Here is a 26801-nt window from a genome sequence, read left to right on the forward strand (position 1 = left end):
AAATACAATTCTTTTGAGGTAGCTATTGGTATCAAAATTCCATTTTTTAGAGTTTTGGTCACTATTGAGCCGGGTCGCTCCTTACTAGAGTTCGTTACCACGAACTGTTTGATAAACTGAAGATATTGTATGTCTTCGGCTTGTGGTTGTTGTTAGAAAAAAATCCATTTGAAAGTAAGGAATAACATTAAAACTTAAAGTAAACATAAATTATTACGTATTTCTTTTAAAGATCTCTTCTATCATTCATTTCATGCATTTGAGAATTGCTCAACTTATTACATTCATTTTCATAAAAAATGGTTCAACCTCTTTTGCTGTTTTGCTACTATGCCTTACAAAACAGTATTGATTTGGCATCTGACCAGTGTACAATAGTTCAATCTTAAGCCGGATTAACTTTGGTATATATTATAACATTGAGAGCTGTGCTGTCACTTACTTGAAGTACTACTTAAGTAAAATTTTCCATTACTTGTACTTAAGTAAAAACTCTAGGGTGTACTTATTACTTGATACTTAAGTAAGATTACGAAATACTTATTGCTTAAGATACTGTTAATGTACTTCTTTTTCAAATACTTTAGCTTTGACACGAAAATTTTGTGTGTGTGCTCTGGCAATGTACAAGAAAACATCACCTTTAGATTTAAAGTAAACTCAGATATAGCTCCATGCCCTATTTTTGGATGTGAAATAAGGTATTTGTTTTTGACGAAAAAAATTATATGATTAACACTTGGTTTAATTTTTTTTAAAAGTTGTATAATAAAGAATTGTAATTATTTCACAGTTCACTGGTCGACAGTGAGCTAAAATCCCTTGTTTTGTGCTAATACTGTAGTCCATTCGGGCTTATATTTCTGATATTAGTGTTTAAGTTTTGTCATCTTCTCGACTGAACTAGATTTCTACCATTTCATCATCTTCAGGACCATATTATTGGTAAAACTACTGAAGCTATGAATCTTTGCCCATCTAAATGCTGTCTGCAATAAACAAATCTAGGGAATTCTAGCTGGATCCAATTCAGTGCTATTTTGTCTAATTCATTCCAGTAAATTCAGGTATTCAGACGAATCTGGCTTCAGATTTGTCACTCCATTCATAAGTTATAGGCCCTACTAAATTAAAGCAAAACTCAACTTTCTTAAAACTTGAAACCCTCTCCCCCTCGCCCTATTTAAGATAGGGTTTGTGATACCAGAACTTGATATGAGCCCTGATCTTAGGCATCTTTTGTTTAGTCTGGTTAGATCCGTTACTCCATTTGCAAGCTATACTAAATTAAACAGAAAACTTAAATTTTTTCAGGAATTCAAACCCACTCTCCCTTGTTATATTTGAGCTAGGGTCTTCTACTCAAAACTTGATATTTTCATTTTCAATTTTCATTCAGATCCATCACTCCATTGGTAAGTTACTCTGAATTAAACGAAAAACTGTTTTTAGTAGGTAAATCCCTCTCCCCCCCTATTCTATTTGAGATAGGTTCTTCATCTTTCAACTTAATGTGTCTCATGATCCTTGGCACCAAATGCAGCCATCCAAATTTTCATCCAAATCTGATCAGCGGCTCTCCCCTTGTATTTGATTACACAGACGGACGGCCAGACAGACAGACGGACAGACAGATTTTGCAACGTCTTAGGTAGCCATGTTGGCTGATTGGATCCAAAAAAGGAAAAGAATAGCATATCATTATCCAGGCATCATCACCTATTTGGATAGTGGAAAATATCCATCAAAATAGGTTTTTCAGATCTGTCTGTCTGTCCGCCCGTCTGTGCAATCGGGTATAGCGGGAGAACTGCCAGTCAGATTTGTATTAAAATTGAGCTTAATTAGGGCGAGGGGGCTTTAAGTGTTAAAAAAATTTTTAGTTTTTCATTTAATTCAGTGTAACTTGCAAATGGAAAGATGAATTTCGACGAAAATTGAATAAAGATGCCTAAGAGTATGATATGCATTGAGTTCTTGGATGGAGACCCAAGCTTAATTAGGGCGAGGGGAAAGGGACTTTAAGAGCTAAAAAGTTGAGTTTTTTGTTTGACTAAGTTTAACTTGCGAATGAAGTAAGGGATCTCAATGAAAGTCAAGCCAAAGATACCAAAACCATAAGACGCATAATGTTTGGAGATGAAGACTCTAGCTTAATTAGGGGGAGGGGGTATTTAATTCAGTGTAACTTGTGAGGGGAGTGACGGATCTCAATGAAGATTGAATCAATGATGCCTAAGACCATGACAGGCATCAAGTTTTTATATGATAACCCTAGCTCAAATAGAACAAGGGGGAGTGGGTTTTAAGTGCTGAAAAAAGTCAAGCTTTTTGTTTAATTTAGTACAACTTGCGAATTGAGCAACGGATCCAAATGAAAGTTAGACCAAAGATGACTAGGACTAGGGCTCCTATCGAGCTCTGATATCACAAGCCCTATCTCAAATAGGGTGAGGGGGAGGGGGTTTCAAGTTTGAAGAAAGTCGAGTTTTCCTTCAATTTAGTAGGGCCTATAACTACTTCCACCCGTGGCTTGCCCAAAGCCTGGAAATAACCCTTTTCCAAAATAAGCCATACTGAAGCCAACCTTCAACCAAATGTCCCATCCTCAGAAAAAAATTACTTTGTATGGCACTTGGTATTTACCAAGTGACGTATAGCAATCGCAAATTCTGTCGGTCCCGGTTTTGTTAGTTTAGGCACCTCTAGATAAGCTAGGACGATGAAACGTGGCAGGCGTATCAGGGACCCATACCAAATTAAATTAAAAGTAGTTGTTTCCCCAATTTGACCATCTGGGAGGAGTGGGGGACGGTTAATTTAGGAAAATTAGAAAAAATGAAGTATTTTTAGCTTACGAACGGGTGATCGGATTTTAATTAAATTTGATATTTAGTATTATATCATGTCTCAGAGCTCTTATTTTAAATTCCGACTGGATCAGGTGACATTGGGGGGATTTGGAAGGGAAACCTAAAATCTTGGAAAATGCTTAGAGTGGAGGGATCGGGATGAAACTTAGTGGGAAAAATAAGCACAAGTCCTAGATACGTGATTGACATAACCAGAACGGATTTAATATCTTGTGGGGAGTTGGGAGGAGGGCTAATTCTGAAAAATTTGAAAATAATGTGGTATTTTAACTTACGAAGGAGTGATCGGATCTTGAATTTCATCGGATGAAATTTCATATTTGGAAAGACCTCGTAACTCAGATATCATGTTTCAAATCCCGATCAGATCCAGTGTCATTGGGGGCGTTGGGGGGGGGGGGGACCTGAATTCTTGGAAAACGCTTAGAGTGGAGAGATCGGGATGAAACTTGGTGGGAAGAATGAGAACAAATCCTAGATACGTTATTGACATAACCGAAACGGATTCGCTCTCTTTGGGGGAGTTGGAAGGGGTGTTAATTCGGAAAATTACAAAAATTGAGGTATTTTTAACTTAAGAGCGGGTGACCATTCGTGAGGTAATTTTGAATTTGATATTTAGAAGGAACTCATATATCAGAGCTCTTATTTTAAACCCAGGCCAGTTCTGGTCACATTGGGGGAAAGATGGAGGGGTAAACCGGAAATCTTGGATAATGCTTAGAATGGAGAGATCGGGATGAAACTTTGTGGGTAGAATAAGAAAATGTCGTAGATATCCAGATTGACGAAACCGAATGTCCAGTCCGAATTGACGAAACCGGACTGGATTCACTCTTTTTGGGGGAGTTAGGGGGTCCAGTGCTTTGGCGAGTTCAGTTCTTCTGGACGTGCTAGGACGATGAAAATCGGTAGGTTGGTCAGGAACCTGCATAAATTGACTTGATAAAGTTGTTTTCCCGATCTGAATATCTGGGGGGGGGGTTGAAGGAATAGGACAAATTTGAAAAAATAAGGTATTTTTAACTTGCGAGTGGGTGACCAGATCTTAATGAATTTTGATATTTAAAAGGACCTTGTATCTCAGAGCTCTTATTTTAAATCCTGAACGGCATAAAGCCTCTGATTTTTCTTTTAAATTTATCTATTGATTCTTATAATTTTGCTAGAGCTCATGCCATGCCATATGAGCTCTTGGCTCTTCCGACCTCGTCACAAGTGCAATATGAGCTCTTAGCTCTTGTTTTATTCCTTTTTCTCGGGAGATTTCCGACTTAGTCTCATGGTTCACTTTATGGTGTGAAAACTGCTGCTAGAAATAGATAGGTTGCAACTTTTGCAATATTCTGCAGTTTCACCAGCCGCAGGGAATGCGTCTGAATCAGCGGGCTTGCTTCAGGCCCGTGATTTTATAATATATGTTTGTAGGGAGTTTTACCGACCATCTGAATTGACTACACAGTATGCGGCCTGCTTGAGTGAAACCCAGCCAAAGGATATAGATGCCATACATTTTCGTAGCGCGTCTGAAATTTAACTTGAAAACTTGATGCAGTTTCCTGGTAAAGGTGCCGAGGGCGAGACATGTCATGAAAGTGTGAATCAAGACTTCATTTTCATACTCTTCTTTTCTTTGAGCACGCTGACAGCCAGTGACCTTCAGCTAGCTGCCAAAAGTGCGGATTTTTCTGCTCCTTTTTATTGAGCTTTGATTTCTCTTATTAAAAAAGTCTGCAACCGACTCACTTGACTCCTTACTTTTAAATTTGAGTTTTTTTTTTGCTAAGGTTTTTACTTATTGAATCTGAGAATGAACTACTTTATTACCTTTTATCTGTTTTAAAGCCAATCCAAAGTTTATTTTTTTATTTTCAATATTTTTCCACCATTCTGACATGTTCCAGAATAACCCTGCATTTTTTCAAATATGCCAGATTTGACTGAACATTAATCGCCAGAAGTTCAACTCTATGTGCACTGTGTTAATCCTGTCATATGATCTGTCTGATCAAATCAGGAGATTTTTAACTGTACTTAGTTGTTTTGATGGTGTTTTCCTTTCAAGGCGTTGTGTTCAAAATTGGTTAAGATTTTTTTTTTTTGACTTCATTGGGCGTGTACCAGCAAAATAAGGGAAATGGTTAAAAACGATAAAACGGAAATTCTGGTTCTTGATTAAGATTTCCAAGAGAGGAATGACAGGGGACGTTTTATATGCCAGGGAAAGGGCTAAGAAGCCTTCAGAATGGCTTTAACAAAAAGGTAGCATGGGCTTGATATTAGATATATATATATATATATATATATATATATATATATATATATATATATATATATATATATATATATATATATATATATATATATATATATATATATATATATATATATATATATATATATATATATATATATATATATATATATATATATATATATATATAAGTAAGTAAGTAAGACTGCACTAGACCCTTATGGTCCAAACCGGTGGTGCTGATTTCCGTTTCATGGCCCATCAGCACGGAAGTGCAATGGGGGGGTTGGGGGCCAACCATCCTGTGCTTTCACACACCCTTCCTGCTTACCTTCCCCAGATTTCTCCAGGTACCCATTTAGAGCTGGGTCGACTCTTGCTGAGCTTACAGAGTCACGCCACTGACCCTCGTCCCAAAATAAATAGGTCACAACCGGGATTGAACCCGTGCCCCTTGGACACAGAATTCCAACACTAGCGCGCCAACGTATATATATATATATATATATATATATATATATATATATATATATATATATATATATATATATATATATATAGAATATACATACATATAATAAATACTTCAAGTAGTACTTGAAGTACTACTTAAGTACAATTTTGGCAAGTACTTGGTACTTGATACTTAAGTAAGAATTTGTAAAGTACTTATTACTTGATATTTAAGTAAAAAACAATGAGTACTTAATACTTGATACTTAAGTAAAAATTTGGAGTACTTGTTGCAGCACTGATTGAGAGTGCAGATATATTTTACCATGTCGCTGAAGAATTAAGAATTCCGCCGCTGCTATTGAGCCACGTCGCTCCTTAGTTACAGTCTGATACCATGAACTATCTGATGACTGGCATATATACATAGAACCTTAAATGCTGAATAGAGATGAAATCATCAGACATTTTGTCTATTATCGCATAAAATAAAGCAATGAAAATCACTTCAAAGTATTTTGTTTTGTTGTTCCGAAACCAAAATAGGAATGAGCGATTTAAAAACGATTAAACTTCTAGAAAAATTAGAAGAGTGTGACAAAATTGGTTTACTATTAAATTGGAAGTCTAGAGATAATCGTAGCTTCTTCTTCGGCAGTTCCATCAGCCTTAACATGTCACAGCATTTTTCCCATTTCTATATTCACAATAAGAGAGGAGAAATCCGTATCCAATTGTTTCATTCCCATTTTGGTTTGCAAAATGGAGTTTTCAATATCATACGTTCGCCAGCGTACCATAGTACCATAGCTCGTACCACTCAGAGACTCTAATTTATTAAACAGATGCAGCTTTACAAAACTTTTTCACAGCAATGAATCAAGTCTCTAAAGCCCCCCTATGATTGTTAGAGAGAAAATAATTGGCAATGTCAGTAGAACGGTCACTGGGTTCTCAGAAATTAAAGTTTCAACTTTTCAGTCAAATTGATAAGAGAGTGATAAACCCCTGATTTTCTTTTCTTAAAAAGGTAAACTTGCATTTCTAGGATCAAGACGCTTGTATATTAAAATAAAATGGGGCATTCCTATATTCAAAAATAATTTAGAGACTTGATTCACTGCTGTGAAAAAGTTTTGTAAAGCTGCATCTGATTAATAAATTAGAGTCTCCGAGTGGCATTCAAAACAACCGGATTTATGTCAAAAGATATTAGAAAAATGTGAACAATTCAATCTTACCTGGTTGAGAGCTGCCTTAATCATGAAGGAAGCTGTCCCAGGGTGAGGCCTTTCCAGTGCACTTTGGATCGGCTGACCCTATGATTACCCCGAATGGGGGTAACTCAATAGCTTAAATTTTGGTAATTGGGGACTGCGTTAGCGCAGACCCCTGTCCACACATTGAAAAAGTTTCTTCGTTTGGGCCCACATTATGTTGCACCTTGTGAGTTGAAAGAAAAAAAGTATGTAAATTGATGTTGTTAAGACCAAGTAAATTTGATTGTTGGGCCCTTTTGAAAAAAACTAATATCCTGACATATTTAAAACATTACGGAGAGAGTTAAGCGTATACTTTACAGAAAGTGGTTCTAGAATTTTCTCCAGAACATGTCTTAAATAAAGACATTTTATTTTCTTAGTCTTGTGTTAAAGCACATGATATTATCAATGACCAGTCACCATAATTAAATTAAATTGCCTAAACTGATTGAATTCCTGATGCATTTTGTTTTTGAAAATACTCCATAATTATCGAAAGTAATTGGTTTTAAATTGAACTAGGAATCGAATCAAATTGCTGAAATTTAAATTAAGTCACAAAGGCTAGTCTTAGAAAATGAAATGCCCTTGGTCACCACACATTTCATCAAGTCAATTGCATTGGCAACATATCAAAATAAGAATTCCTTCACTACCGCTAAGCTTCTTGGAATATTTTAATAGGGGAGCCTTTGGCTACAGCAATTGATCGACCATTCAGCTACATTACAATTATTTTTGGGCCTGATTACTGAATATTTATGTTGTTTTCTGCGGATGTAGTTTTAGTAGTATGTCATTAAAGTTGCCCATGAATTGCTGTTCATTGAATATGTTTTCGCATCATATGATTTTTTGGGCCGTATTTCTTTGATTCAACATTGAATTTTTTATTGCTCTCGAACCTTGTTAAAAAAACACGAAGATTTACTACGATTTATTTTTATATACCCAAGTCAACCTTAGCAATTTTCATAGCTCTAACCTCTCCTCATATCGAGTTAATCTTTTACCTTTTACTAAAGATTACCGTGGGGAGGGTTACTTGATGAGTCTTAAAAAAATCTTGAATGTTGAAAGGCAGACAAGTCTACACAATTGTTGTATGTTTTAATTCTATGACTACTTATCTCTTGATTAGGGTTGTCAGACAAGTAACCCTGGAAAATGCAGGATAGTTGAAGTCATCAAACAGTTCGTGGTAACGAACTGTAGTAAGGAGCGACCAGGCTCAATAGTAACCAAAACTCTAAAAATGGAATTTTGATGCCAATAGTTACATCAAAAGAATCGAATTTTAATGTTGATTTTAAATATATAAGTTTCATCAAGATTAGTTTTACCTGTCAAAAGTTACGAACCTGAGAAAATTTGCCTCATTTTAGAAAATAGGGGGAAATACCCCCTAAAAGTCGTACGATCTTAACGAAAATCATACCATCAGATTCAGCGTATTAGAGAACCATATTGTAGAAGTTTCAAGTCCCTATCTACAAAAATGTGGAATTTCGCATTTTTTGCCAGAAGACAAATCACGGATGCGTGTTTATTTGTTAATTTTTTCCCCCAGGGGTGATCGTAGCGACTCAGTGGTCCTAGAATGTCGCTTAAGGGCTCATTCTAACTGAAGTTAAAAGTTCTAGTTCCCTTTTTAAGTGACCAAAAAATTGGAGGACACTTAGGCCCCCTCCCACGCTCAATTTTACCCCAAAGTCAACGGATCAAAATTCTGAGATAGCCATTTTATTCACCATAGTCGAAAAACCTAATAACTATGCCTTTGGGGACGACTTACTCCCCCGCAGTCCCCGTGGAAGGGGCTGCAAATTACAAACTTTGACCTGTGTTTACATATAGTAATGGTTACTGGGAAGTGTACAGATGTTTTCAGGGGGATTTTTTGGGTTTGGGGGAGAGTTGATGAGGGGGGGGGGGTATGTGGGAGGATCTTTCCGTGGAGGAACTTCTCATGGGGGAAGAGACTTTCAATGGAGGGGGTGCAGGATTTTCTAGTATTATTAAAAAAACAATGAAAAAATAAATATGAAAAGTTTTTTCTACTGAAAGTGAGGAGCAGTATTAGAAATTAAAACGAACAGAAATTATTACGCATATGAGGGGTTTACCTCCTCGTAATACCTCGCTCTTTACATTAAAGTATTTTTAGTAATTTCAACTATTTATTCTACGGCCTTTGTGATTCAGGGGTCATTCTTAAGGAATTGGGACAAAATATAAGCTTTAGTGTAAAGAGCGAGGTATCGACGAGGGGTGAGCCCCCTTATATACGCAATAAAAACATACGAATATAGAAGTTCGATACGTAAGTTAATTCGTAATTTACGTATATTTTTTACTTATGAAAATGTTCGTAAGAAATTAATAATTATAGTTGCCTCTTTAAGTAATCAAAAAATTGGAGGGCAACTAGGCCTCCTCTGACGCTCCTTTTTTCTCAAAATCTTCCGATTAAAACTATGAAAAAGCCATTTAGCCCCAAAAAATTATGCAAATTTCGTTTTAATTATTTATGCGCGGAGAGCCAAGATAAAAAAAAATGCATTAATTCAAAAACGTCCAGAAATTAAACAAAAAAACAAGTTCAACAAAAAAACAAAAGCGACATTAAAACTTAAAACGAATAGAAATTACTCCGTAAATGAAAGGGGCTTTTCCTCCTGAACGCCCCGCTCTTTACGCTAAAGTTTTTTACTGTTTTAAAATGTAGAGTTAAGAGAAAGAGTCAAGCTTTAGCGTAAAAAACGGGGCGTTGAGGAGGAAAAGCCCCTTTCATATACGGAGTAATTTCTGTTCGTTTTAAGTTTTAATGTCGCTCCTTACTTTCATTTAAAAAACTTGTTTTTTTCGTTTAATTTATGGACAAAAATCCAATCTTTCAAAAAATTTAAACCAATTGTGAAGTTATGGGCAGATAGCAAAAAGTGACAGTAATTTTGAAGTATGGCACACTTTCCAAGGGTGTCTAAATAGGCTATGTTTATAGTGAAGTAGACGTGATTATTGTTGTTAGTCGCCTAGTTGCCTATATCTCTGCAGTTGCCAGGTGGCTGGCTAAATGTATGTTGTTATCTTTTGCAGATTACATCCAGGGAAGCTACTTTTAAGCGGGTAAGGGGTGCTCGAAGGCACTCTTGGTTTGGTGCAATAGCGTGCCAAGTCCTAGGTGCTCTTGAGTCTATATTCTCTTAGGGCCCTCATTCTTCCCTCGTCTAAGAACCATATTTCCATTCCAGTTTAGGGGGTTCCTCTAAAATAAGGAGTTTTAAGATCTTACTGGGGCAAATCCTTTCATTTGGGGATTCCATTGGTTTTTAGACACAATACTCTGTCTGGCGGGAGAACACGATTCAAGAGACAATTCTCTGTGTGAAGGGAAAAGAGAATCAACAGGCGATTCTCCATGTGAAGGGAGACCAAGAAACCGGTCTGTGAGGATGAAAAAGCCTGGAGCCTAAATGAAAATATAACACAAAATCCCTGTGATTTACCACCTCAAAGTTTTATTTTTGTTGATACATTCGGGGAGTCTGAACTATGGCATTCTAACAGCTTAACTAATGATTCCTTGGTCTCTCTCTCTCTCTCTCTCTCTTATATATATATATATATATATATATATATATATATATATATATATATATATATATATATATATATATATATATAATATATATATATATATATATATATATATATATATATATATATATATATATATATATATATATATATTAAAATCTTTCAATGAGCAATGAATTCATTTAGTTGATGACTAAAATGTATTCTACAACATATTTTGGTACAAGGAATTGGTATGGTCAGGACTGGCCCTTGTTTCTTTAGCAGGCCTTTCTGCAGAACCGTCCTAAATTTTACAGAAATCTATTTTGTCTCCAGAGGGAGAAGACTTTGTGATGGGCCAATGGGCCTGTACGAGATTTGATGGAAACGATTCTTGTGTTTATTTCTTAAGCCCTTAGATGGTTTAAGAGCGAGCCAAGTCCAAGTTACATTTAGTTTTCTTTTGTTTCGTCTTAGAAAGTAACTATTTCTGGATTTATTATCTGTACAGCATAGCCACGTAATTTGTTTAGTCTAAGAAGTAAAATGCAAAGCATTGCAAAAGAAATCTGAACAAAATTTGGTGACTTAAAAAGGGCACTAGAACTGTTAATTTTCGTTTGAATGGTCCTTCTCGCGACTTTCTAGGACCACTTGGTTGATACGATCACCCCTAAAAAAAAGAACAAATAAACACGCATCCTTGATCTGTCTTGTGGCAAAAAATAGAAAATCCCAAATTTTTGTAGATAGGAGCTTCAAACTTCTACCGTAGAGTTCTCAGATACACTGAATCTGACTGTGTGATGTTCGTTAAGATTCTATGACTTTTAAGGAGTGTTTTCCCCTATATTTTAAAACAAGGCAAATTTTCTTAGGCTTCTAACTTTTGAAGAGTAAGACTAAACTTGATGAAACTCATATATTTAAAATGAGCATTGAAATGTCGTTCTTTTGATGTAACTATTGGTACAAAAATTCGGTTTTTTAGAGTTTCGGTTACTATTGAGCTGGGTCGCTCCTTACTACAGTTTGTTACCACAAACTGTTAGATAGTTTCAACCTCTTTGGCCATTTAATTACTGAGCCTTACGAAATTAGTTCGGCAAATATTCCTAATTTCAGTTTCGTGAGACGTTCTTTCCATGGAGAAATTTCTCGTGGAGGAAGGGAATTTTCCATGGAGCTGGATTTTGCGACCTTACTTGAAAGGCGATTAGAAATTAAACAAAAACTAGACCTACGTTGCCCGGGCAACGTGAAGTGTTGCGGCTTCGCCGACTAAAGTGTTCCGAGAGCAACACTTTGGTTTTGTTTCTTCGCTATCGATCAGTAATCACATGATCAAGGCTATTCATCAGCGTTGAAAAAACAACAACTACAAAATAATATTGAAAGAAGGGAATAAATTCACATTGCAGCCAGTTGAACTTAATCCTTTTCAATCGTAGACATCGTGACGGATGAAAACTTGGAACAATATCTTATATAATCTAGTTGATATTATAAAGCTATCCGTAACTTTTCAGGATTAAAATACCATAGGTGATACTAATTATTATGAAACTACCTCATTGGTTTACGTTATTGTTTGTAACCGTTGCGTAAACACTTAATTCTGTCAGATCTAAAGAGATCGAATACAATGTGCACCAATTTGCACAAATTGCGTTGGAACCATAAATCAAACTTAGGTTATTATAATGTTATTGCTACTTCAAAAAAAGTAAAATTAATATACAAATTTCGTTTTAATTATTCATGTACGGTGAACCAAATGCAAAACCTGCACTAATTCAAAAATTTTAAGAAATTAAATTTTAAATAGCAAGTTTTTTTAACGGAAAGTAAGAAGCGACATTAAAACTTACATCGAATGGAAATTATTCCATATATGAAAGGGGCTGTCCTCTCCTTAACGTCCCACTCTTTACGCTAAAGTTTTTTATTGTTTATAAGGCAGAGTTGTGAGAAAGAGTTAAACTTTACAATAAAGAGCGGGGTGTTGAGGAGGGGAAAGCCCCTTTCGTATACGGAATAATCTCTGTCCGTTTTGAGTTTTACTGTCGCTCCTTACGTTCAGTTAGAAACATTTTGTTTTATTTACTGTTGCAAAGGAATGGGGTTATTTGGGCTTGTCTGTGTCTGTTTGACACTCGGATTCGCTAGAGCTACAAATTCAAAATCAAACAGTTCGTGGTAACGAACTGTAGTAAGGAGCGACCCGGCTCAATAGTAACCAAAACTCTAAAAAATTGAATTTTGATATCAATAGCTACATCAAAAGAATCGCATTTTAATGCTGATTTTAAATATATAAGTTTCATCAAGTTTAGTCTTACCCATCAAAAGTTACGAGCGTGAGAAAATTTGCCTTAATTAAGAAAATAGGAGGAAACACCCAGCATATGAGAGAACCATACTGTAGAAGTTTCAAGCTCCTATCTACAAAAATGTGGAATTTTGTATTTTTTGCCAGAAGACAAATCACGGGTGCGTGTTTATTTGTTTGTTTTTTTTTTTTTCTTTTTTCTTTTTCCCAGGGGTCATCGTATCGACCAAGTGGTCCTAGAATGCCGCAAGAGGGCTAATTCTAACGGAAATGAAAAGTTCTGGTGCCCTTTTTAAGTGACCGAAAAATTGGAGGGCATCTAGGCCCCCTCCCACGCTCATTTTTTTCCCAAAGTCAACGGATCAAAATTTTGAGATAGCCATTTTGTTTAGCATAGTTGAAAATCATAATAACTGTGTATTTGGGGATGATTTACTCCCCCAGAATCCCTGGGGGAGGGGCTGCAAGTTACAAACTTTGACCAGTGTTTACATATAGTAATGGTTATTGGGAAGTGTACAGACGTTTTCAGGGGGATTTTATTTTGTTTGGGGGGTGGGGCTGAGGGGAGGGGGCTATGTTGGAGGATCTTTCCTTGGAGGAATCTGTCATGGGGAAGAAAAATTCAAGGAAAAGGGCGCATGATTTTCTAGCATTACTATAAGAAAACAATGAAAAATAAACATGAAAACGTTTTTTCAAATGAAAGGAAGGAGTAGCATTGAAACTTAAAACGAACAGAGATTATTACGCATATGAGGGGTTCTAAAAATACTTTAGCATAAAGAGCGAGATATTTAGGAGGAGATAAATACCTTGCTCTTTATGCTAAAGTATTTTTAGTAATTTCAACTATTTATTCTACGGCCTTTCTGATTCAGGGGTCATTCTTAAAGAATCGGGACAAAACTTAAGATTTAGTGTAAAGAGCGAGGTATTAAAGAGGATACAAACCCCCTCGTATACATAATAAAAATATAAGATTATGAAAGTTTGTTACTTAAGTTGCTAATTTATAAGTTACGTATATTTTTTACTAATAAAAACGTTCGTTAAAAATTAAAAGTTCTAGTTGCCTTTTGAAAAATTGGAGGGCAACTAGGCCTCCTTCTCCACCCCTTATTTCAACAAAATCGTCTGATCAAAACTAAGAGAAAGCCATTTAGCCAAAAGAAGAATTGATATACAAATTTCATTTGAATAATTTATGTGCGGAGAGCCAACTAATTTTTTAGCTGAAAGTAAGGAGTGACATTAAAACTTAAAACGAACAGAAATTACTCCGTATATAAAATGGGTTGTCCCCTCCGCAATCCCTCGCTCTTTACGCTAAAGTTTGACTCTTTGCCACAATTCTACTTTTTAAAACAATTAAAAGCTTTAGCGTAAAGAGCGAGGGATTGCGGAGGGGACAACCCATTTTATATACGGAGTAATTTCTGTTCGTTTTAAGTTTTAATGCCGCTCCTTACTTTCAGCTAAAAAATTAGTTTTTTTTTTTTATTTAATCAATACAAAGGCTCGTGGGCGCTAGGAACAGATTGAGCCTCAGAAATGATAAAAAAATAATTCCTCAGATAAAGTAAACATAGGCTCACATTAACATAGATTCAGAAGTATAGGCTAGGTTTTTTCAAGGAACTGAATAATCTTTCAGGGAAAGGGAAGATGTTCTAATCGAAATTAGACTATTAAGACTAAGGAAAATAATGACTCGGCTAAAAATGACAATTCTCTCCCAGGAGCATGTTTTTTTATTAACATATTTTTAAAATTTTGGTTACTAAAGACATTTTTGAGCCCTTTTAACCTTTTAAGGGCTGAAAATTTTACACAGAATCAATTATTGAATTACGAAACAGCATAAAAAAATCATCAAGTGATATATCCACGTACATATTAGCCAAATTATGTTTTGAACTGCATATTTACCAATTAGGCTTAGCCTATTCGTTTTTCTGGTTGGAATTTGTTCAAAAATTCAGCATTTGTATTGTATCACTGATTTTTCCTGCCATCATTATATCTTGATTGTCTCCTGATCAGTGCTGCCAACAGCGGTACAGTTGTACCATTTTGGTACATTTCACTTCTGCTGGTAGAGTCTAAGACAATCACACAAAATTTGATACATTTAAATAAATACATTACAATATGGAACAATTCAGTATTTTTGTACTGATATTAGCCGTGTCAATTCAGTCTAAAAGACATGTCACTAATTAAAGACTTGTCAGGGCCATTACATACGAGTTTCTCCAGGTTATTTGGATTGTTTTAATTATATTTGTCGTAGCTGAAGAAAGATACTTTTTTTAACTTTGGAATCTGCTGTACTTGTCTACATAAAAAAGACTTCTCGTCCCCATCGCTGTTCTGGTTGCTCAAAAACTGAAAAAGTAAACCTTCGGGAAAGGTTCTTAAAAATAAAATAAGGGCCCAGAAAAAGTTACCAATCCCTCACAAGGAGGCCTATGCTAAACAAAGCCCCAAATAGAAAGATTAAAAGGTTTTTTGAAAAATAAATAAATGGTCTGCGAAAAAGAAACAGGGCATCATCCTTGCTCATGCCCACTTCTAAAACAATAACTATGAACTTTGAAAACAACTTATTTACATTATTCGATTATTACTCATACAATTCCTAATTTTTGCTTTGATCCCCCCCCGATGGGCTATAATATATACTTATTGTGTTTTTGGAAAAATTGGGGCTATTTTCAATTTGAAACATTGTGGTTATAAAAACGTTGATTTTAAAAGCCAGTTTCGATTTTAAAAATAAAAGATGTTGTTATCTAAATATTTAGGCGAATTTAAAAGATAGTGACTGTAATGACCTTTATTGTGCTATTTGTCGATCTTTTAAAGGCATTTCGGAGAATAGTTTTGTTTCAAATTTAAATCTTGAATACACGTTAGACCATAACCCCCATGTTCACTTCTTTGATCAGTTTCAATTTCAAAGATTTTTTTTCTTTATTGTTTGTAGAAATTAGCGTATATTAGGTTGGGGCTACAAGAGCGTGTCCTCGCCTGAGATCCTCATAAAGTGGAAACGGGGGATTTATATACAATCTCTTCACAGAGAAAACGCCGCTGCCGATGTGACAGTAGAAGCATTTTTGATGCTCAATCTAATGGGAAAAGGTTTTCAGTTTACTGCGAACACATAAGCGTAAATAATGATCAAGAACATCAGTGGAAATTTGGTTCAGCATACCCACCGTTGGTAGCCAACGGATCTCAGCGACGGATTTTCAGCAATATTCTGTGAGAATACAGGATTAAAATTCAATTAAAGCCACTGAAATGTATAAAAAACGTCATTTAGGACAGATTTTGGACCGGTTTTCTGGTCTGAAAAAAAAGCAGTAAATCGCAGCCGTAAATCACAAAAAAACGACATTTTTTGGCTTGAAGTATTATATTACTCCGAACATCTTTCCAGCAGTATCGGGAGCATATGCACTCAATTAGATGGGGGAAAAAACGATGGAGTGGATAAAGGAAGTGAAAGAAAATGTTTGATGTAATATATCAAACAGTTCGTGGTAACGAACTGTAATATAGAGCGACCCGGCTCAACAGTAACCACAACTCTAAAAAACAGAATGTTTATACCAATAGCTTCATCAAAAGAATCACATTTTAATGTTGATTATAGATATATAAGTTTCATCAAGTTTAGTCTTACCAATCAAAAGTTTGCGAATCTGAGACAATTTGCCTTATTTTAGAAAGTAGGGGGAAACACCCTCTAAAAGTCATAGAATCTTAACGAAAATCACCCCATCAGATTCAGCGTATCAGAAAACCGTACTGTAGTGGTTTCAAGCTCCTATCTATAAAAATGTGGAATATTGTATTTTTTTTGTGTTTTGTATATTGTAATACATTGTAATACGTGTGTTTTGTATTGTAATATTGTGTTCTGGCAGAAGGCAGATGACGGATGCGTGTTTATTTGTTTGTTTGATTTTGTGTTTTTTCCCCCAGGGGTGATCGTATCGACCCAGTGGTCCTAGACTATTGCGAGAAGGCTCATTCTAACGAAAATGAAAAGTTTTAGTGCCCTTTTTAAGTGACCAAAAAAATTGGAGGGCACCTAGGCCCCCTCCAACGCTAATTATTTTCCCAAAGTCACCGGGTCAAAATTCTGAGATAGCTATTTTATTCAACATAGTCGAAAAACCTTATGACTATGTCTTGGGGGACGACTTACTCCCCCACAGTTCCCGTGGGTTGGGCCACAAGTTACAAACTTGGACCAGTGCTTACGTATAGTAATGGTTATTAGGAAGTGTACATACGTTTTCAGGGGGATTTTTTGGTTGTTGGGGGAGGGGTTGAGAAGAGGGAAATATATTTGGGAGACTGACCTTGGAGGGGAACAAAATTTCCATGAACGGAGTGCAGGATTTTCTAGCATTATTAAAAAAAAAAAAAAAAAAAAAAATGAAAAAAAAAATTCAACAGAAAGATAGGAGCAGCATTGAAACTTAAAACGAACAGGAAATATTACGCATATGAAGGGTTCACTTCCTCCTAATACCTCGCTCTTTACAGTTAAGTATTTTTAGTCATTTCAACTATTTATTCTACAGACTTTGTGATTCAGGGGTCATTCTTAAGGACTTGGGACAAAATTTAAGCCTTAGTGTAAAGAGTGGGGTACTGACGAGGGGGTGGACCCCTTCATATACGTAATAAAAACAAACGAATACAGAAGTTCGTTACGTAAGCTAATTCGTAAGCTACGTATATCTTTTACTAAAAAAAATGTTCTTAAGAAATTAGAAGTTCTAGTTGCCTTTTTAAGTAACCAAAAAACTGGAGGGCAACTAGGCCTGCTTCCCCGCTCCTTTTTTTGTCAAAATCTTTCGATCAAAATTATGAGAAAGCCATTTAGCCAAAAATATAAATATGCACATTTCGTTTTAATTGTTCATCTGCAGAGAGCCAAAATCAAAACATGCATTAATTCAAAAACATCCAGAAATTAAATAAAAAAAAAACAAATTTTTTTTAACTGAAAGTAAGGAGCGATATTCAAACTTAAACGAACAGAAATTACTTCGTACGTGTAAGGGGTTGCACCCTCCTCAACGTCCCGCTCTTTACGCTGAAGTTTCTTACTGTTTTAAAAAGTAGAGTTGAGAGAAAGAGTCAAACTTCAGCGTAAAGAGCGGGGTGTTGAGGAGGGAGCAGCCCCTTTCATATACGAAATAATTTCTATTCGTTTTAAGTTTTAATATCCCCCTTTCGTTCACTTTCACTTCTTCACTTTTTTTACTTTCAGTTAAAAAAAACTGTTTTTTTTATTTAATCTATAGATAGCACTGTACCTCATTTACGGCCTGAGTGTTGTGCGAGGCGCAACAAGTGAGAAAAAGAAATTGGGTTGTGGTACAAATTTTTGGTAATTGGGACATTCTTTGGGAAGATATTTATTACTTTTTGCTGACAACACTGCTCTAGAATGGGTTGCAAGGTTGGTTTATTTCCTCCAATTGGGCTATGAAATTTTCAGCTTCATGGGACGAGTGACTAAAAAAAATCCTGTTTCTAATATTTATTTTGTGATTTATGTTCTTTGGAGTCTTTGACCACAATATAATGACCACTATAATTTCTTTTGGACTTTGAGTTCCCCCTTCTTATTTGTGGGTACCCCATATCTTCTTCACCATTCCCTGAAAACAAAAGTATGGAAACCGTTTAACGTCCCAATAAAGATTATAAATACGCATAATTCTGACATTTTATTGAAAAGATTTTGTTTTCAGTCTGCTTCTCTTTGACTCTAGATGTAAATGATATTTACATAATGATAAATAATATAATAAATAATATATATAAAAAAATCTAGTAATAAATATAAATATAATATAATATAATAAATAATATATAAATATAATAAATAAATAAATATAATAAATAAATATAAATATAATAAATAATATAATATTAATGATTTGAAGAATTTTAGTCCCGTTTGGATATGTTTCAAATTTATAAGATTATTGTGTTTGATTTTTTGTAATTTTTGCCCTAAATAGGCAGTTGCAATAATAAAATTGGCTCTATAGTGCTTCTTGAAACCTATTAAATTTTGCAACAGAGTTCAATATGCTATGATTCGTACTTTCTGTATAGAAAATTTTAGGGGTATTTATCTGTCAAGATAAATAAAAAAATTTCTTGTTGGAACCATTTTTAATAGGTGTTATGGAGCAGCAAGATTTTTAATTTATATATATTTTATCATTTGAGTTATAATTTTGGTACAAGAAATACGACACAGGCGCACAGAGAAGGAAAGCTAGGCTACTAGACTTCACCATTTCTTACAATTTCGAAGTTACTCGCGTAAAATTAATTTAGCTGTCCCACCAGCATTCAGTAGAGAATAGCAACTGCACTTAATCATTAACTAATTGTAATTAATTTTAAAAAAAAGTTGTATTGAGCACAATTTTCCAAACTTTAAAATAGCTTGTAAATCAGGGTTTAGTACTGTAGTGGGGCTAAACAATTTATTTTGGGCTGTTGTTTGCTGCTGATCTGTATCTGGAATTAATTTTTGCAGTGCAAAGTTGGTGCAAGCTACAATATGATATGCATGCATTAAACTGAGTACGTAAAGGCTAATTTGCTTTTTTATTTTTATATATTTTTTGCTTATAGCAAAGCACTAGTCACTTTTACGACGGGCATGCGTAGAGGGGTGGTAATTTCGTTTATTCACAGGGCTCTTATTTTGCTTAGTGTAGGATATCAGATATGCCGATTGTATATTTCGTCGTTTTACCCACAATAACAATATAAGATGGCATAATAAGTTTATACTAGCGTTTGCTATTTTCAGGCAAGTGATTGTGCCGGTTTTGGCTATATGTTCAGTCGAGCTATGACGCATGGCCTTATATTGCCCTAGCAATGCGGCAACTAAGGCTTATGATAGTATTTTGTTTTTCATTTAAGGTAACTAAAATCAAATGGAATTCTACCTTGTAATTAATTTCAGCAGAAATATTATCGGAAACTTAGAAGTTTCAAAAATATTTATTGGCATTTTCTAAACCGATTTTGATTATGATAAGCTGTAGCCTGAAATTAGAGTTACCGTCTTTCAAGGCATCCCAGCTTTTCAAAAGTTATTATGAAAATTGTATTCTATTTATAATTTATAGATGTTGAAAGCATTATTTATAACCATTCTGAAATATGAATTTTCTAGAAATAATATAACTTTTAAAAATATCAATTTTCAAAAAGTATTTTGAAATAAAGTTTTTGATTATATTATTATTTATAAAATATTGGTCATAATATAGTTTTTTTTCAAAAATCTACCTCGAACATAGCTAAAAATGATATGAAACATATGTTCTGCGAATAAATTAGTCGAAACAGAGAGTAGAAATATAGACTCTGTGGCTAAATAGATATTTAATAACAAGAGTTAATTTGAAAGTGCAGTTACTATTCTCTACTGAATACCGTTTGGACAACGAAATTAATTTTACGCTAATATCTTAAAAGTCGTTAGAAATGGCTTTCCTTCTCTATACGCCGGTGTCGTTTCTTTTGCACCAAAATTATAATTTTGGTCCAGCGAGAGGGATCATTCAAACGAAAATTAAAAGTTCTAGTGCCCTTTTTAAGTTACCAAAAAAATTGGATGGCACCTAGACCCCTCCCACGCTCATTTTTTTCTCAAAGTCACCGGGTCAAAATTCTAAGATAGCCATTTTATTCAACATAGTCGGAAAACCTAATAACTATTTTTTTGGGGACAACTTACTCCCCCACAGTTCCCGTGGGAGGGGCTGCAAGTTACAATCTTTGACCAGTGTTTACACGCAGTAGCCTAATGGTTATTGGGAAGTGTACAGACGCTGTCAGGAGATTTTTTTTTGGTTGGAGGGAGTGGGGCTTGAGGGGAGGGGTTTCTGAGGGGGAAATTTCCATGGAGGAATTTATCATGGGGGAAGAGAATTTCCATGAAGAGGGCACCGGATTTCTTAGTGTTTTTTTTAAACAATGAGAAAATAAATATGAAAAAGTTTTTTCAATTGAAAGTAAAGAGTAGCATTAAAACTTAAAACGAACAGAAATTATAACGCATATCAGGGGTTCACCTCCTCCTAATGACTCGCCCTTTACGCTAAAGAAATATTATTAATTTCAACTATTTATTCTACGGCCTTTGTGATTCAGGGGTCATTGTTAAGGAATTGGGTCAAAATTTAAACTTTAATGTAAAGCGCGAGGTATTGACGAGGGGGTGAACCCTCTCATATATGTAATAAAAACAACGAATATAGAAGTTCGTTAAGTAAGTTAATTCGTAAGTTACGCATATTTTTAATAATGAAAGCGTTCGGAAAGTAACCAAAGTAACCAAAAAATTGGAGGGTAACTAGGCATACTCCCCTGCTCCTTTTTTTCTCAAAACCGTGCGGTCAAAATACAAGGAAGCCATTTAGCCAAAAAATAAATTAATATGCAAACTTCGTTTTAATTATTCATGTGCGGAGAGCCAAAATCAAAATATGTATTAATTCAAAAACGTTCAGAAATTAAATAAAAAAACAAATGTTTATAACTGAAAGTAAGGAGCGACATTAAAAGTTAAAACGAACAGCAATTATTCCGTATATGAAAGGGCTCTTTCCTCCTTAGCGTCCCGCTCTTTACGCTAAAGTTTTTTACTGTTTTAAAAAGTAGAGTTGAGAGAAAGATTCAAACTTTAGCGTAAAGAGCGGAGTGTTGAGGAGGGAACAGTCCCTTTCATGTATGGAGTAATTTCTTTTGTTTTAAGTTTTATTGTCGTTCCTTACTTTCAGTTAAAAACGCTTGTTTTTTTATTTAATATATTAAGGATTTAACTAAATATACATGCATATTAGTTTGAAATATACATGCATGAGATTTAGTTAATTATATTCGGATGCAGAGAGAGAAACCGGTTTTAAAAAAATCAAATAGATGAAACTTTTTGGTGTGGTCGATATGATTGACCGCACTTTCATGAACTTCCATGCAATATATCTTACAAAATATTTTGAGCGGTTAAAAAGTTCATTTATAATTCAAACGTTAATAGTTTGACCCTTTCTCATAATTCTAGTTTTTAAAACAATAAAAAAACTTTAGCGTAAAGAGCGAGGCGTTTAAGAAGGGACAACCCCTTTCATATACGGAATAATTTTTGCTCGTTTTCAGTTTTAATGTTGCTCCTTACTTTCAGTTAAAAACACTTGTATTGTGAAGGAAATTAACCCCCCTATTTACGTAATAATTTCTGTTCTCTCTAGGTTTTTGTGCCGCTCCTTACTTCCAGCTGAAAATTTTATATTTATTTTCTCATTTTTTTTTTTTTTAAATAATGCTAGAAAATCCTGCAGCCCCTTCATGGAAATTCTCTTCCCTCATCATAAACTCCTCCATGAAAAGATCCTCCCACATAACCCCCTCTCCCGACCCACCTCATCTCCCTCAACACGAAAAAGTCCCCCTGAAAACGTCTGTACACTTCCCAATAACCACTATAAGTAAACAATGGTTAAAGGTTGTAAATTGCAGCCCCTCCCCCCGGGACTTTGGGGAATTAAATCATCCCTAAAGACATAATTATTAGATTTTTCGAATATGTTGAACAAAATGGCTATCTCAGAATTTTTATTTGTTGACTTTGGGAACAAAATGAGCGTGGGAGGGGGCCTAGGTTCCCTCCAATTTTATTTTCCCTTAAAAGGGGCACTAGAACCTTTAATTTCCTATAGAATGAGCCCTCTCAAGACATTCTAGGACCACTGGGTAGATACGATCAACCCTGGAAAAAAAAAAAACAACAAAAAACACACAAACACGCATCCGTGATCTGTCTTCTGGCAAAAATCCAAAATTCCACATTTTTGTAGATAGAAGCTTCTTCAGTAGGGTTCTCTGATACGCTGAATTTGATGGTGTGATTTTTGCTAAGCTTCAATAGCTTTTAGTGGGTTTTTCTCCTTATTTTCTAAAATAAGGCAAATTTTCTCAGGCTCGTAACTTTTGATGGGTAAGACTAAACTTGGTGAAACTTATATATTTAAAATCAGCATTAAAATTCGGTTCTTTTGATCAAACTATTGGTATTAAAAATTCGTTTCTTAAGAGTTTCGATTACTATTGAGCCGGGTCGCTCCTTACTACAGTTTGTTACCACGAACTGCTTGATAGTTTCAACCTCTTTGGCCGTTTGGTTACTGAGGATTAAAACTTAAAAAGAACAGAAAATGCTCAAATTAATTACAAGGTAGAATTCCATTTGAATTCAGTTACCTTAAATAAAGAAACATAATCATGCCTTAGTTGCCGCATTGCTAGGGCAAATTGGGTCCATGGGTCATTTCTCGGCAGAATATATAGCCCAAACAGACACAATCACTAGCCTGAAAAACTAGCAAACACTAATATAACCTTATTATGCCATCTTATAGGGCTATTGGGGGTAAAACGAGGAAATATACAACCGGCATATCAGATAACCTACACCAAGCAAAATAAGAGCCCAGTGAAAAAACAAAATTACCACCCCTCGACGTATTCCGTCGTAAAAGTGACTAATGTTTGCTATAAGCAAAGATATATAAAAATAAGAAGGCAAATTATCCTTTACGTACTCAGTGTAGTGCCTGCATACCTTATTGTAGCTTGTACCAATGATTTTTTAAAAATATTTATTTTCAAAAAGTATTTTTAATAAAGTCTTTTATTAAACTATTATTTTATAAGATATTGGTTATAATACAGTTTTTCAGAAATCTACCTCAAATATAGCTGAAAATGATGTTCTGCGAATAATATAGTCGAAACAGAGAGTCGAAACACAGACAATGTGGCTAAATGGATATTTAATAACAAGAGGTTTCTACGCAGTTTTTCCTATTTTTACATTTGGTCAGTATAGATATTTTTTTCAGTCTGATTGAAATACAAAAAAGTAATTTTGACTTACATAAACATAAGAAGTTGACTTTTCATACAGAAAAAAAATATTGGATTAATGATAGATACACAGAGGGTAATCCAAGTCAGGTAGGTCATAATATTAGAGTAGGACTCCTTCTTGGTTAAGGGGTTAGAAACTTTAGGAAATTGAATTCCAAGAAACATGAGGGAGTTTAATTTTCCAAACGCTGTTGTCATCCGGAATGAGGGGCTATCTAATTTGATTTACTAATGTACCTTTCTAATATTTTTACCAGCGTCTATTTATAGTGTTCTAATACATCTAATACATGTTCTAATTGACAAGACTTTCATTTACTTCCATGTAATACATCTTATAAAATATTTTGAATGGTTAAAAACTTCATGTATAATTCAAACGTCGAAAGAAAGAATCATAGGCAGAGCAAAAGCGCTGCTTAAGTCAAGATCGATGTCCGCAGAATGTATTATTGGTTTATTATTTGTCGAGCGGCTAAACTTCATTAAGCTTTTGGTTTAGCACTGTATTGGGGCTAAACAATTTACTTTGGGCTGTTGTTTGCTGCTGATCTGTATCTGAAATTTTATTGTTTGTAGTGCAAAGTTGGTGCAAGCTAAAATAAGGTATTCATGCAATAGACTGAGTGTGTAAAGGCTAATTTGCCTTTTTATTTTTATATATTTTTTGCTCATAGCAAAGTACTAGTCACTTTTACATCGGCATACGTGGAGGGGTGGTAATTTTGTTTGTTCACAGGGCTCTTATTTTGCTTAGTGTAGGATATCTGATATGCCGGTTGTATATTTCCAAGTTTTATCCACAATAGCGCTATAAGAGGGCATAATAAGGTTATATTAGCGTTTGCTATTTTCGGGCTAGTGATTGAGCCGGTTTGGGCTATATGTTCTGCCGAGCAATGACATATGACCCTATATTGCCATAGCCATGCCGCAACTAATGCTCATGATAATGTTTTTTTTTATTAAAGGTAACTGTAATCAAATGGAATTCTACCTTGTTATTAATTTGAACAGTCAAATGAGCGGACATTTGGAAGCTTAGAAAAAGTTTTATTGGTTTATTAAAAACCGATTTGGATTATGTTAAGCTGTAGCCTGAAATCAGAGTTACCATCAATCAGAGCTTTCCAGCTTTTCAAAAATTATTAGTTTTTATAATATGGTAACAATTTATAAAAGCTGAAAGGATACTTTATCACCATTCTGAAATAGGAATTTTCTAGAAATATTATGATGTTTGAAAATCTATATTTTTCAAAAACTACTTTTAGATGCAGTTTTTGATTAAATTATTATTTATAAAATATTTGTCATAATACAATTTTTCAAACACCTACCTCAAATATAGCTGAAAATGATATGAAACATATATTCTGCAAATAAATCAGTTGAAACAGAGAGTCGAAACACAGACAATGCGACTAAATAGATATTTAATAACAACAGGTTTCTACGCAGTTTTTACTATTTTTAAATGTGGTCAGTATAGATATTTTGATCAGTTTGACTGAAATACATAAAAATAAAATTGACGTCCATAAATACAAGAAGTTGATTTTTCATACAGAAAAAAATATTTGATTAATGTTAGATACACAGAGGTTAATTTAAGTCAGGACAGGTCATAAGATTAGAGAAGGGTACCTTCTTGGTTAAGGGGTTAGCAATTTTCGGAAATTCGAATTCCAAGAAACATGAGACAGTTTTAATTTTGTATCGCTGTTGTCATGAGGAATGAGGGGCTATCTAATTTAACTTACTAGTGTACCTTTCTAATATTTTTACCAGCATTATATATAGTGTTCTAATGTTATTAAAGGCAACTGATAGCTTTATAGTAACAACTTGGTTCGATAAGTTAATACTGGAAGTATAAGTACTCTTGGTACTTGTCAATTATATCGACCACACCCAAGAATTGAAGCTATGTTAGTCCTAATGAAATATACTAAATTATGATGAAAGTTTAATGCTTTAGTAACAAAATTACGGCGGCTACAACAGAGAACAATGGAAAGAAGGCTGCTAAGAACGTATTATATTAAATACCTAACCTAACCAATTCTATATATTAAGGATTTAACTTAAATATACATGCATAGTAGTTTATCTGACTGAGATTAAGTTAATTATCTTCAAATACAGAGAGAGAAACCAGTTTTTAACAAATCAAATAGATGGAGCTTTTTAGTGTGGTCGATATAATTGACAAGACTTTCATTTACTTCCATGCAATACATCTTATAAAATATTTTGAATGGTTAAGAACTTCATTTATAATTCAAACGTCGAAAGAAAGAATCATAGGCAGAGCAAAAGCGCTGCTTAAGTAAAGTGCGATGTGGGCAGATTGTATTATTAATATTTTTCTGACCAAGCCACTTCGTATACAAGGAGCCGTCGTAGTAACTTCGAAAAGAGTTCATTCAGTTGTAAATTTTAAAATCTGATGCTCTTTTTAAGAGTTACAAGTATTTGTTGGGCAACCAGCCCCCCCCTTCCCACTGCAAGGCGATCATTTCTCCAAACACATTAAATCAAAATTTTAAAATTGTCAATTTTGTTGAGCATAGTTGAAGGGTCCAGTACTAATATCTTTTTGGAGGACAGCCCCCACCACCATCATAACTCAGGGAAAGGGATATAAGTGAAACTAGTTGCTCATTATCAACAGATTGGGTTTCCATCGAAGGGTTGGCCGCATGAACATCAGAGCGGGCTCATTTGAATTGAAATTATTTGAAAAATGATTTCCAGAAAAGTAAGGCCATATTAACATTAACATCAGAAGAAATACAAACTTCAATGGGTCAAACTCAAATCGACCAATAATCACTATTAAGGAATAAATGAAACCCAAAATTAAGAGAAATTAAATAAATAATCATAGTAAAATAGCATACAACAGGTACTAATATAAATGAATAAAAAAATCATAAAGCGAGTGAAACCAAAGTTGAATATGCAAATCAAACTTAAAAACGAATAAAAATATTTATCTATTGAAGCTTAAAGGAAACCCAAAACAAACAGAAATT

General features: G+C 34.5%; 1 protein-coding gene and 2 non-coding genes across 5 annotated transcripts in view; all 3 read left to right on the forward strand.

The window, feature by feature from the left end:
• LOC136037112 (xaa-Pro aminopeptidase ApepP-like) overlaps positions 1–26801 on the forward strand; it is a 135891-nt gene that overhangs the window by 51863 nt on the left and 57227 nt on the right. The gene's annotated exons all lie outside the window — the stretch shown is intronic.
• LOC136024580 (U1 spliceosomal RNA) lies at positions 6814–6975 on the forward strand. The gene has a single exon (XR_010616848.1). It is a non-coding gene; the product is annotated as a U1 spliceosomal RNA (small nuclear RNA).
• Positions 7818–7937, forward strand: LOC136024582 (U5 spliceosomal RNA). Its single transcript, XR_010616849.1, has one exon. It is a non-coding gene; the product is annotated as a U5 spliceosomal RNA (small nuclear RNA).

This window comes from Artemia franciscana, chromosome 2 (genome assembly GCF_032884065.1).
Source record: "Artemia franciscana chromosome 2, ASM3288406v1, whole genome shotgun sequence".
Classification (NCBI taxonomy): Eukaryota; Metazoa; Arthropoda; class Branchiopoda; order Anostraca; family Artemiidae; genus Artemia; species Artemia franciscana.